General features: G+C 37.2%; 1 long non-coding RNA gene across 1 annotated transcript in view; it reads left to right on the top strand.

Annotated features, from left to right (window-relative positions):
* The first annotated feature begins 312 nt into the window (after positions 1 to 312).
* LOC117998924 overlaps positions 313 to 20,932 on the top strand; it is a 47,288-nt gene continuing 26,668 nt past the window's right edge. The window contains exons 1-2 of the long non-coding RNA XR_004676140.1: positions 313 to 416; positions 16,927 to 17,044. This is a non-coding gene — a long non-coding RNA (uncharacterized LOC117998924). The remainder of the gene's footprint in view (positions 417 to 16,926; positions 17,045 to 20,932) is intronic.

The following is a 20,932-nucleotide window of genomic DNA, read 5'->3' as shown; positions in this document are numbered from 1 at the left end:
GAAAATCCCAGGAAGGAGGAAACAGCCTGTCCACAGTACTGAAAGTGTAGAAGGAAGGAGCAGCACAGGATGTGCTAGGGAAGGCAGGTCGCAAAGACCTTGTTGGACCAAGAATAGTTTTGTTTTTTCGATTTCAAGAGTAATCATATGCTCTGAAGTGGGGGTGGGGGTGGTTTTAGCAAAGCTGCGTTTTAAAATAACTGCTCTGTCTGCACAGAGGAGAACAGATTAGAAAAGGTCAAGAGCCAATGGGAGAAAGAGGACTTTGGGGACTTCTGTGCTATTCTGGGTAGAGATGATGTGACTTGGGCTCAGTGCTAGTACTGAAGATGGGTAATAAAGGACAGACTTGAGAGCTGTTTTGGAGATAAAGCTAAGAGTCGGTGGTGATTGGATCAAGCATGTCAACTCTAGAGGTATGTTCAGAATGACTCCAAGGGTTCGGACTTGCACAACTGGATAGTTCCCCAAGGACCTAGAGAACACTAATTGATAACAGTGTTGTTTTGTTTGGTTTGTTTATGTGTTTTCTGTTTGTCGTCATTGTTGATTCTTCCGGGTGGGTGGGAAGGTGTATTCATCTTCTAGAGCTACTGGAACAAAGTAAAAAATTAGATGGCTTAAACAACATAAATGTAGAGTCTCACAGTTCTGGATATTTAAAGTAGTCCTAGATCAAGGTAGCAGCAAGACTGGCACCTTCAGAGGGCTGTGAGGAAGAATCTCTTCTGTGTCTCCCCTACTGTGAATTGCCGGCAATCATTGGCATTCCTTGGCTTGTATAAACATCAACCTGCTCCTTACCTTCATCTTCATTGGCACTCTCCCTGTGAGGGTGTTTATGTCCAAATCCCCCCTTTTTATAAGGACACCAGTCATACTGGATGAGGGGCCCACCCTACTCCAATATGACCTCATCTTAACCAATTACATCTGCAAGGACCCTATTTCCAAATAACTTCACATTCTGAGGTACTGGGGTTGGAATTTCAACATAGAATTTGAGGGGGACACAATTCAATCCATAACAAGGACATCACAGTTCAGGAGTTGACGTTGGCTCATACTGGGCCTCATAAATGTTTGAGATATTCTTTGATATTCCCATAGGAGATAGCGCTTCAAGGCAAGATCAAGCTGTAGATACAAATTATAAAATTAGGAATCATAATTATATAGGTATTAATTAATGCCCTATGTATTGTTGATGTTAATTAGGGAAAGATAATAAAGAGAAGGTAGGATGGTACATTGAGCTTTATTGAAGAAAAATGACTAGAACCACATTTATTAATAATATCATTATTCAACTATCCATAAGGGCATATGGAAAGTACTGTATCGAAGACAGAACACGGGAAACTCATTATTTAAAGGAAACACTAAAAACATCATCATCTTTCAGAACAAAATAGGAAGGTAATATGGGCTGGACTTCACCCTATTAAATTGTCATAAGCATTCTCTCTCCTTCCAGTAGCAGTTTAAAAACCTAATTTCTTCATAACACTGTGTGCATATGTCTGCATCAGATGGCTTGAGTTTTAGAGGTGAAGATTTGGAATGAGGTATTTTGAATGAGAACTTTAAAAAAAAACAAAACAAAACTTAGCTTGGAGAATTGCTAGAGTTATTCCAAACTAATTTTGTTTTCCAGCAGCTACTGACAACCTTTCCATTTTTAGTTCAGTTTTTTTCAATCGTGGTTTGGGAAATAACGTAATATGTAAACATGCTGAGACCAGAGTCAGAATTTCTATGTATTTATGGACAAAGAACCAACATGTGTTTTGGACATTTATATGAACTACAAAGGAGCAGAGCAGCTTCAAAAAAATCTATGATTTGATGCAAGGAGACTATTATGAATCATATTTTGCCCTGTTCCCAGGACCCAAACAGTCTTTGAAATAAGTATGTATACAGTTCTATTTGGATCCTTCAGCCAAATGCAAAGATGAAAAGTACCCAGTAGATGGTTGGCAACGTCTTTGAAAAGAATCTCTTCGTCTCTTTGCAATGGGCTGTACATCAACCAGGTCAGCTCGATGCTTTTTGGCAACAGGCAATTTCTGAGAATCATTCTCATTGTAGCTCTTATTGAAGCAATCAGCATGCTGCATCAATCCAGAGGAGTCATCGGTAATGGTGCAGAACCTGTGTTGCTCCATTATTTGTGACTAAAAGCTAAGGGGAAACAGCTCCCAGAGCCACTCTGCCTCCGCAGCAAGGTCACACTCATTAACTGGGAAAGGGGTAGAATTCTACATGTAGCTCAATGCTCTGGCCCATTAGTCAAAGTTTGCCATAAATATGTAAAGGAGAGTAGCCTCTGTGATTTTGGAAGGGAGTGGGGAAATAATATGCCAACATGAGAATGGAGAGAACAAGCTTTTCTCCTTTCAAGAGCTCAATGACAGGAAGTGATGAAAGAGTTCAATATTAAAATAACCAAAGGAAACATCAAATCGATATCAAGAGGAAAACTGAATGAAATATAAAAGCCAGTGTATTTTGAAGTTTTTCTCTAAAATGATGAAGAGCAATCCAACTTTTACCTTTAGGTTGGGATGGCCTGAAAAATATTGTTAGTTGGCATTGACTTTATTTATATTATGTCAAAATATTTGCGTGAAAATTGAAACATTGTCAATGTATTTTCATCTGAAGTTTAAATAGAATAAATCTTTGGTAAAAAAAAAATTCAATTAATATGTACACATTTATTGTATTACATAGCCGAGTTGTTCCAAAATATTTACATATGACACTAGTTCTCTGAGATATTAAATTTTTTTTTAAGTTTCCTTGATGGAGGAGGCCCCACCAGGCCTAGTGTGGTCATTTTCTTCAAGACACTGCTGAACAACTGTATGTGTCCTGGGACTATTCATCACACTGTAGGTTCGAAGGAATGCCAAAATTTTGATGCCTGGACAAATTACAAGTAACTTCCTATGGCTAAGGCCATAGGAAGCAATTATACCTCAAACCCAGATGTGAGATCCAAGAGATTGAGCTTGTAAAAGGTAGTTTTATAACCATATAAGGTAATTATGCTGAGGTTTCATGGTGACATGTTTAGGATATAAGAGATATAGAAAAGCCCACTCTGAATTTCCAGTGACATGAAGGCCCACCTTGGGGCAGGGAGGATATCATTATCAGCTACTACATTTTGTCTTCTCTGAGGACTTGGGAACTTGAGAAGCCACTGTCCCAAACATTCCCATAATCTAATAACTCCTATATGTTTTGCTGAGTGGGCCATAACTTCTTTAGGATTTATTTGTCAGACTCCTCATTTTTGGCAAGCCTCTGGCCTGCTACTCTGAGAAAATATTTTACACAAAGTTTGGAAGATGCTCTGAGAAATTAATTCACTATATTTAAGATTCGGCACCACCCTTAATATGTTAATATACATTGCATATCACCATGAGGAAAATATAAGATTCAGGATTTCCTAAACTGATTGATTCAGAGAACTGTCTTTATTGGAACATTTATTGACAATGGCCATGCACACATTTTGAGAAATATCACCTGCACCAACACTAACTTAACAATTACTCCCTGAACCCCTTTTATATACCAGGCATGGTTATAGGTACTAGGAATACAAGGAGAACAAGCTATCTAAGGTCACTGCTTTGTGAAGCTTCTTTTCTAGACCTGGGAACAAAGATAATGATAAATTTAAAAAAAATAAATAAACAATAATATTTAACCTAGTAAGTTGCTTTCTGAAGAAAAATAAAATAAAATAACATGAAAAATTATGGGGGCAACTTTAGGTTGGGTGATCGGGTCCTCAGAAAGGATATGAAATGGTTACTTCCTGAGTTAAAATTTCAGGTTTAAACACCCTATGTACTCAGATTAAAGTTACGAACTTTTTAAATTTTTGGTAGAGATTGTGATAAATTTCTATTTTCCTTAGTGAAGGCAATACAAGAGCAAAATGAGCCTAAATTTCTTTTTTTATGTTTAAAATTTTTACTGGAAAATACAACTCAGAAACATGCATAAAATCTGAAAGTACAGCTTCATAAATTGTTATAAAGCAAAAGCTTGTATGATCACCCCCCTAGCTGAAAAAAGAGAACACTGCCAGAATCCCCACAATCCTGGGCAATGACCTTTCCATGAGGGCAATCACTGTCCTGACTCTTCTGGATCACCCTCACTTGTTGTTATGTATTTTATCACCAAAGTATGTAATGCTAACCCCTATCTATATCCTGGCCGTGTCTGTCTCATATATAGAATCATGCACAATGTTCTATTTGTGTCTTGCTTCTTTTGCTCAACATTACTTTGTAAGATCTATCCACATTGCTCTATGTAACCGTAGTTCATTGCCCTCTATTACTCAATGGAATTCACCACATACATTATGCATTTTCCTCTTGGTGGACATTGGAATGGTTTTAATATTTTGCCACTACAAGTAATGCTGCTATGAACATTTTTAAGTGTGTTTCTTGGTGCATTTAGTTACATATTCATCTAGTCTGAAACATATATCGAGGAGTGGAACTGCTGGCTCTTAGATGATGCATTTCTTAAATTTTCTAAAGAAAACCAAACGGCTTTCTAAAGATGTCATACCAATTTATAATCCCACCAGTGATGTATGAAAATTCCTCTACACTTTTACCAACATTCTCTACTCTCAGTCTGTAATCTTAGTCATTGTCACGCATATACAGTTGTATTGAATTTTGTTTTTAATTCACATTTCCCTAATGACTAATGAAATTGAACACTTCCTCATATCTTTACTGGCTATTTAAATATCCTCATTTTGACATTTATCACCTAGAAATCAATAATAAGACAAAAAAAATCTTTTTTCTTTTTTTACACTATTGCATGGTACTGCAAATATCTTTTAAATAGAATTGTGGTGTCTTTCATTCTATTGATGGTATTATAAAGAAATGATTATCTTTAATTCTATTGTAGTCACATTTGTAAATATTTTCTTTTATTTATGATTAATCCTTTGTGTGTTTAAGAAATCATTCACTGTCTTGTGAATTTTTCTGTAATGTTTTGAAAGCTTTAGTATTTTACCTTTCCTGTTTAGATCGAAAATCCACTTTGCAATGATTTTTGTATAAATGTGGAGAAAGGGTAAATTTTCTTTTTTTCCATATCGGTATTCATTTTCCCAGCATCACTTACTGAGGAGTCTTTACTTTTGCCACTATTCCAAAGTGTCCAATTTATCAAGAATTGTGTTCCTTTATGCTTGGGCGATAGTCTGGAATTTCTACTCATTTCCATCAGTTAAGTTTCTGTCCTTGAAGCATAAATACACTTTCATTATTACTATAATCTTGTAATAGCTCATTAAACAAGTTTTCCTGATTTTAATTTCTTTTCAAAGACTGTTAGTTATTCTTGGAACTTGCCTTCGATTAAAAATGTAGAATTTACTTGTTAAAAACCACATACACACACACACACACACACAAATAAAACCTGCAAGGATTTTTATAAAGGTCTCATTAAATCCATAGATCAGTTTGGGAAAAATTGGCAACTTCATACTATTGAGTCTTCCAATCCATATACATAACTGAGTCTTTCAATTCTTTTATCTAATCCTCTTTTAATCCTTCTCAATAATGTATTTTTAAAAAGTTTTACATAGATGTCTCACAAAGTCTTGCTAAGTTTATTCCTAAATATTTGATACTGTAATTGCCCTTATAAATAATAACTTATTGTTTTACTGCTTCATAGCAGTATAATTTCTTTTGTAGCCTATACGATCTATTTAAGTCCTTTGCCCATTTTTTGTTTATTAGATAGTTTGCTTTCTGTGAGATGAAGTAGCTCAGTATATATTCTGGATATTAATCCCTTATCAGATATGTGATTTGCTAATATTTTCTCCCACTCTGTGTGCTGCCTTTTTACTGTTAATGGTGTTCTTCGATGCATAAAATTTTTTTAAATTTGATAAAGTCAAATTTGTCTACTTTTTTCTTTTGTTACTTATGCCTTTGGTGTCAGATGCAAGAAATTTTTGCCAAATCAATGTCATGAAGCTTTTCCTTTTTTTTTTTTAAAGAATGTTTCCTTTTTTTTTAAGAATGTTATAGTTTCAGCTTTTATCTTTACATCTTTGATCCATTTTAAGTTAATTTTTGTATTTGGTATTAGGTAAGGGTCCAACTTCACTTTTTTGTATGTAGATATCCAGTTTTTCCTGTATGTATTTATTGAAAAGACTGTCCTTTTCCTATTTAATGATATTGACACCACCGCTAAAAATCATTTGGTTATCTGTGTGAGCATTCATTTTGGGGCTCTCTATCCTGTTAAAATGGTCCGTATGTCCATCTTTACACCAGTACCACACTGTTTTGATAAGTGTAGTCTTGAAGTAAGTTTTGAAATCAAGAACTGTGCTTCCTACAACCTTGTTCTTCTTTATCAGAAATTCTGTATGATTTAGGATGGGTTTTTCTACTTCGGCCTAAAGTTGTGCTAAGATTTTGGAAGGGGCTGCATTGAATATGTAGAGTTGACCCTTGAACAACGTGGGGGTTAGGGGTACTGACTATCTGCACAGTTGAAAATCATATTTTGTATGTTATATACTGTATTATATACTATATTCTTAAAATAAAGTAAGCTAGAGAAAAGAAAATGTTATTAAGGGGCACCTGGGTGGCTCAGTTGGTTAAGAGTCTGCCTTTGGCTCAGGTCGTGATCCCAGGGTCCTGGGATCGAGCCCCGAGTAGAGTCGGGCTCCTTGCTCAGCGGGAAGCCTGCTTCTCCCTCTGCCTGCCACTACCCCTGCTTATGCTCTCTCTCTCTAGTGCTCTCTCTCTCTCTCTCTCAAATAAACAAATAAAATCTTTTTTTAAAAAAGAAAACTGTTATTAAGAAAATCATAAGGAAGAGAAAATATATTTATAGTACTGTATTATATTCATAAAAAAAAATCTGTGTATAAGTGGGCTTGTGCAGTTCAAACCTGGGCTTCCAAGGGTCAGCTGGAGATCATTTTGGGTAGCACTGATACCTTAATATTAAGTCTTCCAGCCTGTGAACATGAAAATATTTTCATTTATTTACGTCTTTAATTTCTTTCTGCAATGTTTTATAGTTTTCATTGTATGAGACTTTCACCTCCTTGATTAAGTTAATTCCTAAGTATCTTATAATTTTAATGCTATTATAAATGGAATTATTTTTCTTAATTTCCTTTTCAGATGGTTCATTGTTAGTTTATAAAAATGCAATGATTTTGTGTGTTGATTTTGTACCCTGATATTTTGCTAAGTTTGTTTATTAGTTCCAACAGGTTGTGTGTCTGTTTGTCTTGGGGAATCTTTAGGGTTTTCTACATATAAGATCAAATATCTTGTAACAGCAATTGTGTCTCATTATGTCTCCTTTTTCTCTAATACTTTTTGTAGTAAACTGGATTAATATAAATATTTGTGGACAATTTTAAAGGGATAATAAACAATTAAAAAGTAGTTTGAGGAATGTTGGTAGAGGTGTGCCCAATGATGTAAATCCATCTACCTTGTAGTTGAAGGGACTTATTATTGGTCAGTTTTAGATCTTTGAGCTCCTGAGCATGGCTGCATCCCTGCTCCTCAGTTCACTGTTGCTCTGAGTAACTGTGAATCCTCAGGCCTAATTCACATGTGTCCTGGAGGGTCTCCGAGATACTCCTTTGTTGTAATCAAAGATGAGTTAAAGGAGAGGATATACTTACAGCTTTTTTTTTAAAACCCTTTTTATTTTAAAGAGAGAGAAAGAGCATGAACAGGGGACAGGTGGAAGGGGCAGAGACAGAGGCAGAAGCAGGGAACCGGATGCGGGGCTCGATCCCCAGGACCCTGGGATCATGACCTGAGCCAAAGGCAGACGCTTAACCGAATGAACCACGCAGATGCCCCTACTTACAGCTTTTTAATTATTTTGGAAAGTAGTCTTTCCTGATCTTACCAGAAAAGAGAACCCGTAAGTTATCTTTACATACTCTAGTATTCCTTTTTACATCGTTGTAAGTTCCATCCATTTTAAAGTCATCATTGGCATAATTTTCAGTTGCAATTATATACCTAGAAATAATTTCATAGTAAGGTGTACAAGGTGATAAACCCATCAATTATAGAATCTTATTCTTGAATTAAAAAGTAAACTTCAGAGAAGCACAGAAAATATCCGTAAGACTATTAGTGAGCAAAAGAAAATTTAGAGATGAAGTTTTAACTATTTTTATTTTTTGCATTATATTGCCACCTAATGGATATAAGTGGTATGAAAAGGAAAGCTTTTTTTTTTTTTTTTTTTTTTTTTTAAGCCTCGAAGGCAGGAAGCTTCATCATAGTCAATAAATACTGAAAAGAATCAAGAGATAAGTATAATATACACTTTTCTTTTGGTAGATTACCCTAAAATTAATCAAGTAATGGTTACATATTTGCATATTGGTTTGAGAATGAGTCAAGTTTAAGCCACACACATTAATGGATATGTTACTCTTTGCTCAATTTTTAACTGTTTACCATAAAACTGGATCCTTAGGATCTTGGCCAGATCCAGGAAGGAGATAAATAAATGGATTAGAGGAGCTTGCAAACATTCCCTTCTTTAATCCCACCATAATGCTTCTGAGTGTAATGGAAATATAATGGAAACCAGTTTTCTGTCCCTTCTTGTTTCTTGCATACATTTTAATATTCTTTTCTTTTTTCTTTTCTTTCTGTACATCTGCTTACAGAGGTGAGCACTAGCTCCCTGGAAAGTAGGAGAGGAAATGTCTCAGAACCAGCAATGAATGTGGCTCAGTTTCTACTGAACTACTTACCTAAAGACAAGCATACACCATTGTCATGAATTTTGATTTCTTGATAAAAACTATACGGTCTAGTATTTAATAAGAGTATGTCTCCTATTCAATAGTCCTACCATTGATGTTAAAGGAGTATTTTTCTTGTTGATTACAAGGAGCCCTCTCTAGCTGAGAATTCCCCTGCTAAGCACCAAAAATAGGGAGCTAATACCAGCTAATAGTGTTCCCTGTCCTGACATTTCTAAACTCACGTGAAAAGAGAGGTGTCAGTTAATCCTGTCACATTGTGAACCAGCATTTCTTGTATAATATTATAGGAATTACAATTTGAGTTGAATGTATACTGACCATAAATCACATGGTATAGCTTGCATTTTAAAATAAAAATATTGCTGTTTGCATCTTTATCTCACATTTGAAATAAAAATGAAGATTTCCATTTAATAGAGACTTAATGGTACAAATTGCACTATAAAACCACTATCCTGGCATTGCTAACTCCTTCCTTAGTAGTATATAAGATTTGTATATTATACGTATGATTCTCTGATGCTTAGAGGAGTTAAAGACTGCAGGAATTATAATGCACTTAGAAAACTTGGTGGATGTCCAGAGAAGAATAGTTTGATGATATATAATAAGCCATCATTAAATATTAATCAAATAAGCAAAAGAATGGCTAAATGAACAAATGAACAGATGTATTAGTGAATAGAGTGGCAAATGTCTATAAAGAGGTTCTTTCCCTTCATGAGTACAAATAGTAAGCATAAAAAATTATCTTAATTTGTCCATTAGTAGAACATTTTTTTTTTAATGTTCTGCTTCTTCTATGCATACCCAGTGGTGCCCTTCCTAGGATTCTTGGGGGAGGGTTGTCACTTAAAGTGGCAGCATCCCTAATAGTTCACCCTGATTAATTCTCTACATATAACAACCAGCTATCCAAATTAGAAAAAAAAAAAAGAGAGAGAGAGAGAGAGAGAGAGAGAGATCCCTGGTCTGCTGGGAGGCATACAAAGAGAAAGTTGCTATTAGGCTTTTAGATTCCAAAGGTGTTATAGTGGGAGTGGTAGTGATGGTATGTATGTGTGTACTTATAGGCTTCTCGTTTTGTTTTTTTTTAAAGATTTATTTATTATTTATTTGAGAGAGAGAGAGAGAAATTGGGGGGGAGAGGGAGAGAATCTCAAGCACACGCCCCACTGAGCATGGAGCCTGACATGGGCCTTGATCTCCCAGACCCTGAGATCATGACCTGAGCCGAAATCAAGAGCGGGTCGCTCAACCAACTGAGCCACCCAGGTGCCCCATCATGTTTTTCCTAAAACCATCTTGCAGGACCTTCCCCATTTACCATATTCTGGACACTGTTTAACAAGATGGACTATAGTATACAATAAGGGAAGATAAAAATTGGTATCCTTGGGATGCAAGGTAGGCCCAGAACCAGTGAGTTATCACCAACGGAAACACATAAGAGCATTTTGAGGCACATATTAGTGAAAGCCTCCTAAATAGAAGGTGTAGGGATTACCAGCACTAAGATAAAATCAGATGGAAAAGTCTGTCAGTATTTCTTCTAATAAGCTATCCTAGTAGAAAACTAGAATTTTGAAATGAAAAAAAAACTTTTAAATAAAATGCTTAATAAACACTTATTTTTCTTTTTATGGAACACTAATGACTAAACATCGAAATCAGTTCAGAACTAAAATTTTCAGTGAAGTCACAGGGTTATTCTGGCTCTAAAGAAAACTGTCGTTGCTCTACAAATAGCAAACTCATGATTTGTAGGAAAGTACAGCTGACTCTTGAACAATGCAGGGGTTAAAGGCATCCATACCTCACACAGTAAAAAAATTCACATGTGAACTTTGACTTCCGCAAAATGTAATAGCCCACTGTCAACCAGAAGCCTTACCGATAACATAAACAAGTCAATTAACATATATCTTATATGCTATATGTATCATATACTGTATTCTTAACAATAAAGTAAGCTAGAGAAGAGAAAATGTTAAGAAAATCACAAGGGGGGCGCCTGGGTGGCTCAGTCGGTAAGCGTCTGCCTTCGGCTCAGGTCATGGTCCCAGGGTCCTGGGATCGAGCCAGCATTGGGCTCCCTGCTCGGCAGAAGCCTGCTTCTCCCTCTCCCGCTCCCCCTGCTTGTGTTCCTCCTCTCGCTGTATCTCTCTCTGTCAAATAAATAAAATCTTAAAAAAAAAAAAAAGAAAGAAAATCACAAGGAAGTGAAAATACATTTAGGGTACGGTATTGCATTTATTGAAGAAAACCTGCATTTAAGTGGACTTGCACAGTTCCAGCCTGTGCTGTGTAAAGGATGACTATATTTGTATAAGTTCGCTATTGTGCCACAGCAAATTGCCACAAATTTAGTGGCTTAAAACAACATAAATATATTCTCTTGCTGTTCTGAATGCCAGAAGTCTGAAATCAGTTTTACTAGTTGCTAAGTCAAGGTATCTGCAGGCTGGTTCCTTCTGGAAGCTCTGAGGGGAGGATCTGTTTCCTTGTCTTGTTCAGCTAGCTTCTCGTGGCAGCCTATATTCCTTGTTGTAGCCCTGTAGCCCCTCCCTCCACCTTTAAAGCTCATCACTCCGAATTCTGCACTCCTCATCACATTGCCTTCTCCTCTGCGGTTTACTCATCCTGCCACTGTCTTATGAGGACCGTTGCAATCACATGGGGTCCAGCCAGCTAATCTAGAGTAGTCTCTCTATAACATAATCTTAATTTATTTCCATCTGCAAAGTCCCTCTTGCCATATACGATAATATACACAGGTTCTGGGCATAAGATGTGGACATATCTAAGAGCCATTATTCAACCTACTACAGTCCCTATGTAGCTGAAGTAGATAGCTGTGAATACTTATTTAGAGGGCGATGATTTGGGGATCAGGTAGAAAATGAAATTCTCATAGAGGCATTTATGAAGATTGGTAATTATCAATTATCAATCTCCTATTCAAATATTCCAAATATTTACATTATAAGCACTTACATTTTAGTAAATTTTTGTTCAACTCTTACTCTCTTTTACATTTCATATTTTATTGCATCAAAATTAATTTAAACCAGACGTAAAAATTAAAAATATATGTTTTCATATATTCTCACGTATTTCTGCCACTTTATTTTCAAGTAAATATATTTGCATGGATTTACACTATTTTTCCTTTAATTTGATTGAAAATTCAAAACTCTAAATGAAAAATAAAGTAAGAATATGCTAGAGGGAAATGAAATTAAGAAGGAATGTAAGTAGATAGACATCTACATTAAAGGCGGTTAGGGAAGCATAAATATTGTTGACCACTAGGTGGTACTGCTAATCCACAGAATTGTAATAAAGCAGCTCTCAAGATTTTATTTCTTTTGAAAGTTTATTCCTTTTGTTATTTTTAGACTAATTGTTAACGTAAGGTTTAAATTAGTCAACCAGTGGTTTCTCACATAAATACTTTGCCAGTGAATTTCAATATCACATACACATATTTTATTTTATGCAGCCATGTTCTTAAAATGCGGGAAGAGGGCAGTTTATAGGTAATATTTCTGCAGGGTTTTTTTTTTTTAATTATAATTTTCTGTTTTTAAGTATCATAAAGCTAGTACGAGTAAAGTGTAGTTATCCAGACTCCTTCCTTTGAAGATATAGGCAAGTATCAATACAGAAAAATTAAGTTTTTAAAGAATAATATTTATATGCTGAGATTTTAATGCTATTAAATCTTCATAGAATTGAACAACACCTATTTTGTTGTTCCAAATGGATATCTTAAAAATCAGACAGTAAAACATATGTGCATTTCTCTAATATGTTCACAGCCTTAAAATAATACGGGACCATTGTTTACAATAGATTTTTGTGCTATTAGAACACTAATTCTCATATCTTTATACATGTAAATTTCCAAAAAGTAAATTTTGACAAAAATGTCAGCAGAACTGCATTCTTTAGGCCATAGTGAATGTTATCATCTTTGTCAGAAGTAAACGTTATGCAAATACAGGTAAGATATTTTTTCCTAATTAATTCAAAACTGCTTTTTACAAACTCAGATTCATGAACAAGAGAATCAGATGGAATATCTCTTAATGGAAAAGGGTTGAATCCAACTGATTTGTAGTTCTGAAGGATTGTATTCATACTGCCTTTATTTGTATGCTAGAAACAAATATAAATCTTTTGGGGGGGGGCAGATAACATCATTCTACATCTCAAAACACCTGAAAATTTCCATATTCAATGCCTAACATAGGCAGATCCTTATAATGGGACCATCATAGAGAGTTTAAAATAAATGTACTGTATATGTTCAAGGAAATAATAAATGAGACTGAGAAATTCAGCAGAAGTCTATAAAAATAGCCCAAAGCAACAATCAAGAAAAAGACTAGAACTCAAAGTACACTAGGTGAAATAACACAATGGGTGGTTTCAGTAGATTAAAAAAAGAGCTTTAGACAATATCAGCAACATTAAAGATAAGTCAGAAATACATGTATATATATATACATATATATATAAAATGAAGTAGAGAGAAACAAGAACTTGAAAATTACAGAAAAGAGCAAAAGAGACACAGATAAAGTGGATGTGTCTAGATGTGTGTGGTGGGGTTTTAGGAAGAGAGTCTTAGGAAAAGAGCAAAGTGAAATACACATGGCAATGCTCAATATTGTCTCATGAGACTTTTGTTTCTTCTTTGTGTATTTGTTACATATTTACCGAATTGAGACAATGTCTGGTATCCTGGATCTCTCTACTTGAAGACAAAACAAACAAAACTGAGAACTACTCTGTTAAATTATGCCATTCACAACAGCAGAGCCTGGATCTTTCTCACAAAAATAAGCTTTCCCACCCTTTGGCAGAAATTGTGCAGGAAGCATTTCTCAGTGAACCAGAGAGATTTTTAAAATTCTTTGAAGACAGGGAAGTGGGTTATAACATCAAGAAGGCCCTTTAAATATTGAAATTTGAAATGGAATAAAATTTAAATGTTTCCTAGATTAGTAACTGCGTATGTAACAACTTCATCTTAATTACAATAATTTATAATGGATGCTAAAGAGATAGTTCAGTTGTTATTTTAGCAGAAGAGTAGGCACCTTCGGACACTTTCGTTGCACAGATTTAACATTTGATCTGGGTTGGTGGTTCCTGCTAATCAGGAGGCTCCGTGAATAACAAAATCCAGTTCTACCATGGTATCAGCTACTGGACTCCAAGTCAATCACTCCATCTTGAATAAGTCAAAAAATTATAGGTGTGGGTTTTGCTCTGCGTCGTGTCTTACAGAGTTATGGGAATCAAACATTATCAAAAAGATAGAAGTGGTCAAAACTGGACTGTCCTTCAACCACAGATAGGCTAACCAACATCTCTTGCTGGTGGATCTACCTCCAGAAGTCACTCTTTGATATGCTCACACTTTTAACATCCAGCCCCACTCTGCTCACTTATCACAACTGGCAGGGCACTCATGACCCCAGGGTTTCTCCCTCCCTGATGCTCCCTTCAGCCAGAGACATTACTGACCCTACTTCTCCACATAAGTTTCCATGCTCTATCCATTTCCTTTTAGATCCTCCCTAGATCTCTATTTGTAACTATTGCTTTTGCTGGCACTTTCCAGTCACTATCCAGTTTCCTGGAGTCATCTCTAGACTTTAATTTATTTTTAACTTTTCCTGGTTTTCTGGATTTTTCTATTTTTAATATACTAAATTTGGAGGTAAAGGTTTAATATTTTCTTCTAGATTTATTCTGCTTAAATATAAGCAAAATACCTTATACTGTGTAATTTTATAATACTCTTTTTACAGAAAGTATTGTTGCTGCCCTCACTGGATAATCTGATTTGTGGATTTATGACTGCTTAAGAACTGACATTAATATCTAAATATGGCTAGGGCAACAAAAGTGTCTCAGTCTTATATAAAATGAAGATAACAATGCCCAGCTTTCTTTATTTACAGGGGAACTGCAAAATAGTGTATAAGGGCTTTGTCAACCAAAATTGTACAAAACTATGGAATTTTTATAATTACAGTAACTATAAAAGTACGATTATTCTAAGTGTTGATTTGAGACTGGAGTTAATGAAAAAGAGCTTACTGATTTGATAAGTATATTTTATCTTTGAAAACTCGATGCTCTCTTTAGCTGGTCTCAAGTTAAGATCCCGCAATGATACAGCTGGAACAAGTTACTTTACAGATGGAAAGTGAACTCAAGGAGATAATATGACTTGCCTATAAATGGTAAAGACAGAATTAAATTCAGATCATTAAGCACTGCAACAGGGAGGGGCACTGAGGGACCAGATAGTTCAGAATTCTAAGAATCCCAGCTCTGCTATTTAATAGTATGACACTAAGTTATTTTTCTCATTTGTAAAATTAAGATGCCAATATTTCACACTCTTGTGTTGAGGATTAAATAATAGATGTAGGTTCAAAAACAGAAAAGATAAGCATACAGAAATCTAAAATATTATCACCGTACAAGGGGGCCTTCGGTAAATTCTCTTCTTTCCTCCCCTGCCCTTTCTCCCCCTGCCTTCCCTCTCCCCCTTCTCCTTCCCCTTTACTATGTAACTTATCTTGCCTTCTATTAGTATCCTGTTTAATGTGCCACTATAAAGGTAGAATGTGTTAACTTCTTCTGCTGAAACACTTTCCAAAGTGGTAAGGAATTTGTTCTGAAGGCTGTCATAAAAATATTTGGACCAAAAAAAAAAAAAAAAAAAAAAAATATATATATATATATATATATATATATACACACACATATACATATATATATATACACATATACATATATATATATATACATATACATATATATATATATGTATATCTCAAACATTTTTTACTTGGTTAGGTTTCCTTTCATTGTGATCTGAATGTGACCAAATCTTAAGTTCTTTCAAGCTAAGGTAGGAAAATAATAACAATAATAATTTGAAGCAAAATCATGTTGTGAAGTAATTCTCTCACTGACTTGATTGGTAGTGAACCCGTCAATTTTATGTTATATAAAGTTGTGGTACTCCTTTTTGTAATGCTGTATTTTATTTAACAGCAAAATGTGCATATATTTCCAGAGACGTATGCATTTTTTAAATACATAAACATAGTATCTATTTATACAGAAGTCCATTCAGAGTTATTCCAATGTAGCTCCAATGGGTTTATTATAAAGTGCAACAGTATTTTTATAGTTTCATACATACCATGAAGTTTCGAATTAAAAACTGGGAGTGGATAGGGGTCTCATTGTTGACTTTCATTAATATTCTAGTCCTGTTAAAACCAGATTTTAAAAATGCGACGGGCAATATCCAGCTCCATTATTTAATAGTCATTTTTGAGGCCAAAAACTCTATGAACACTATATAGCAGCCTGGTATACTTTAAAAAACAAACAAACAAACAAACAAACAAACAAACAAAACACGGTCTTATTTTAGAAAGAAACAATAGCAAATGAGAAAATTCTCGTTTAAGAGTTTGCACAAAGGCCTAAATAAATATTCAGGCATGTGCCTCTTTTGTTACCTCCATTTATCAGGACCATTGAAGAATTAAAGATCTAAGAGTTCAGGACTGTGGATGGTGCTAACAGATACTGGGCAAAATGGTCATTACTGGGGCCTGACCAGATACTCAACTTACTGCTGCTGGGAGTATTGGCAGATACCGACTCACGCCTACATCCTGCCATAGCGACTTGCCCTTGGCCAAACGAGAGCTTCTTTGCCTGGGAGCGCCATCATACCCACAAGCCTGCAAGCAAGACTAGTTGGCATGGGGGATATAAAGAGATCCAGAAAAACAGAGGCCAAGTGGTATCACTTGTCTCAAGGTGGGTCCGACTCCCAGGTGTAAGTTTTACTCCAGAGCTCCCAGTGGGATCAAGCTGAAGCTAAGCTCCACTTGAAATCATATCCTCACTTAGCATTCTTCCCCTGTCCTAGCCTGCTTTCCCCATTTTTTCATGAGACCACTTTCCTAATAAATCACTTTCTCAAGAATCCCTGTCTTTGTTTCTAGGGAACCTGACCCAAAACAGTGAGTACCAGGAATCATTCCAAGAAGCAGACTCTAAAGATGGGATTCTGGAAGTGAATCAGAGGCTGGCCAGATGGTAATGAGAACTCTCTCACTGATGGTAGGTGGAGTATCAGTAATGGCAAGCCTGCTATAATAATACAACTGATAAGACTTTCATTTGTGGTGAAGTTGGAGAAGACACAAAGTAAAAAAAGGATGCACTAACTTGTGCAATGTCTTTGATATTTAATAGGTATGAAAGAAATAATCACTAAAAGGATTGTGTTATTGGGGGATTTTGCTCAACAGAAATGAAATGACAGATTCAGATTTATCAATGAACAATTTAAAGCAAATTTGGAGTGTCAAAGAACCTCCTTCAGTGCGTTGAAGGAAATCTCCTGAAGTCAAAGGGCAGAAAGGGTGAAGAATTTGTATAGTGGCAGAACTTCATTCTCACTCTTGGCAGGAAGTCTCCCATGCCAAAATCAGAGCCCTGATAGAGAAGGATTGTGATCCTGCAAATTGGGTTGGGTAGATACACTTGAGATACCCCAAATGCTTCTGAATCTCACTGCCTATGGAAGTGTCCAATTTTCCTTATTGGAAATATACTGCTGCCCCTTGCTTTTCATTCATGCAGAGGCCTCAAAAGTAACATGTGTTTCATAAGCCAATGCTTGCCTATAGGATCTGTCCTAAGCTCCCTTTTGACCCTCAAGCCCATAACCAAGCTAAAAACTCATTAAGGTCTAACTGTGAAAATGCTGAGCCTGCTGAAGGGATATTAGGCCAAAGGGGCTGCAGGATCTGGTTAACAGTGTATAGGAAGGAACTGGAGAATATGCTAGAAGTCACCCCTAAAGGGGCTGGATCAAGGGAAGATGGAAACATATAAAGCTGGATAAGAACATTTATCATTATGTGGGAGACTCTTGTACCTGAGAACTAACATCCTGGCAAGGCCCCAAGAGTTGCCTCTCATCTGCTGTGAGGATGGTTCTTGCAAGCATGGAAAAAGTGATGGCTCCCACAAATGAAGTACAGATGCCAGAACTGCCTGGGCAGATTAGGAAGTAAAAAAATAAAGGCTCAGAGGAAGGAACATGCTAGAATGGATCTGTTCTATATGACCAGAAAACTCACCAGATGCACCATTCCTCCTCATGGTGCAGAGGAAGACATGTGTTTCTCAAGGAAGTAAGGACGATTCTGGTGAGGGGACAGGATGTTCTAGAATCCTTGAGAAGCTCAGTGTCTATTGTTATCTACAATCTGAGGCTGATGGCAGAAGGTGCTGTTACTATATCTAGGCTCATAGGTAGCAATGAGGATGAGAGGATCCAGGAAAAATAGAGGCCAGGTGGTGCCTCTTAAATGTCAGGAAAAAAATAAACTGGGTGAAAGTCTCATAATAGTCAGCAGGTTTGGAGTGGTTGCCAGAGGGGCCCCTGTGATGTCCATATACAGCATACAGACAGCATGTTCCTAGGGAAAGACTGATGAACTGCCACAAGGTGTTACTTAAACTACATCATCAAAGGAGACTCAAGAATGAGTGAGCAGAAACCTGAGGTAGACCTCATAATAAAAATATCATGACCCCATGTCTGGTTTCCAGACCTACATCCGTTCTCAGACACAATTCTCAGAATCTGTCAACCCAACAAGAACTCTGAAACAAATAACAGTGTGTGGAGACCTCCCCATCCTCCCCCAGATGGCTCCCAGCCATTTACTCAGACCACCAGATACCAGGAAAGGAGAAATGCCTATTCTGAGGATGATTTGGCACAAGTCCTGATGTGATTATGTACTGAGGGTGTCCAAGGAACGATTATAACCTCCCTTGTTAGATAAGGGATGTGTAGAGGCACATATAATTGAAGTCCTGGACCAATATCATGTCACAGTGGGTCCAATAGTTCCCTAGAACTACCTGGTAGTCATTTCCCCAATTGCCAAACGATAATTACAGTGGACATAGTTTATGGTTGGGATAACTCTCACATTGGTTTTTTGCCCTCTAGAGGACCAGTAAAGGCCAAGTGCAAACTCCTGAATCTGCAACCTCGGGCCAAAATGGCAAATCAAAAACAAGATTGCATCCCAGCAGGAATGGCATGGATTAGGGTTACCCTCAGAATCACGAAGAATGCAAGGGTGGCAGTCCTCATCATAACTCTCATTTAATTCACCAGTTAGGTCCCTGGAAGAACTGTTTGGATTGTGGCAGGTAAGAGCGGACGATCACAAGCCCAATCAAGGAGTAGTTTCAACTGCAGCTTCAGTGGTGGGTGTGCTATCTGTATTAAAGCACATTCAGAGTCTCTGGCACATGTCATAAGGTTATTGATCTGGCAAACGTGTTCTTTTTAATCCTCACCAGAAGGGACAATCAGAAATCCAATCCAATCACTTGGATTGGGCAACGTATATATTCAGTCTTGCCTTTGTGCCATGTAAATTCACCTAATTTCTGCCACAACACAGTCTAAAGGGACACTGGTGATCTGTATATTCCCTCGAATATTAGATTTATTGCACCTGATGAGCAAGAGGTCACAAGTACTCTGGATGCCTTGGAAACACATGCATTCCAGAGAGTGAGAGATAAAATTTTGAAAGACCCAAGTATCCACTATGTTGATAAAATTCTTAGAGTTCAGTGATCTGAAACATTCTAGGACCTCTTTTCTAAATTAAAAGGTGAATTATGGAACCTTGGGTCCTCTGCCTATATAAGAGATGTAGAGGGACTGGTAGGACTATTCAGCTCTGGAGTAAGCATACTGCTCTGACCTATGTGTCTGGTGTTGGGGAAAGCTAGTAGATGTGTGTGGGGCCCAGAACAACAGAGGGGTTTGATAGCAGGCCCAGAATGTTGTACAGCAGCTCGGCTATGTGGGCCATACAACGAGGCAGAGCTCATGATACTAGAAGTATCTGTTATAGACATTGCCAACTGAAACCTCTGGCAAACTCCACTAGGAAAATGCATTGTGCACCCCTAGGTTTTTGGAGAAAGGTGGCTGAGGGAAGTCATTGAAAAGACACGGCCACCAGGAGACCTGGGAGCTGGGCTCCTCCCTGTCCTTGCAATGTGGGTTCTGTTTCCTCTCCCTCCCCCAGAGGCGCCTCCAAAGATAGAGCCTTGAAATAGTGCTGTGGTATTGAGAACACCTGCAGGGTATGTGTGAGAGAACCCAGTTAAAGCCTCTGCATAAACTGAAAATTTGGTCGGTAGGTGGGTGAGGGAGTTCACTCATCTTGCTGCTGTCCCAAGACAAGCCCTCTCGGTAAGTTCCCTCTGCTTCGTAAAACTGCCACCTCCCAACCTGGCCTGCCTCTTTCTTTGGTTTCTCCCTGCTCTCTGAATATGGGGTTGGGTTTCAGATTATACTCAGGAAGCTCCCAAGGAGGTTGCAAACCAACAATTCGTGAGCTGAACGAATCAGCGGTGGATGAAATTCTGGGTTGACCATCGACCTCTCTGTGTGGAGGGGTGGCCCATACAAGCCTCTTTTTTTTTTTTTTTTTAAGATTTATTTATTTACTTTAGAGAGGGGGGAGGGGCAGAGGGAAAGGGAGAGAGACTCTTAAGCAGACTTTGTGCTGAGTGAACATGGAGCCCGACGCAGCGCTGATCCCAAGACCCTGAGATCAGGACCTGAGCAGAAACCAAGAGTTGGTGGCTCAACCAACTGTGCCCCCCAAGTGTTCCCCATACAAGCCTCTTAAGTAAATTCCCTAGCCTTGGAAAAAGGACATCCACAGGGCAAATCCCGGGTTGGCCAGCTACCTATATGTGGGTAAGGGTGGCTCGTACGTCAGATGCTTGTGGATTGCTACATGAGTATAGGGACACCCTGTAAATGCTGGCTGCGTCAAGGGACTTGTTTGGGAAACTGCACACTGTGGCAAAGAAGGGAAATGCATGGTGGCTGCCGTGGGCTGGCCTCTACTCTGGCCACCAATGCCCAACTAGAAGCTGAAGCTCTAGTTA

Source organism: Mirounga leonina, unplaced genomic scaffold (genome assembly GCF_011800145.1).
Source record: "Mirounga leonina isolate KUSES-001 unplaced genomic scaffold, KU_Mleo_1.0 Mir_418, whole genome shotgun sequence".
NCBI lineage: Eukaryota > Metazoa > Chordata > Mammalia > Carnivora > Phocidae > Mirounga > Mirounga leonina.
Note: the sequence above shows the minus strand (reverse complement) of the source record. Positions and strands in the feature narration are given on the sequence as shown.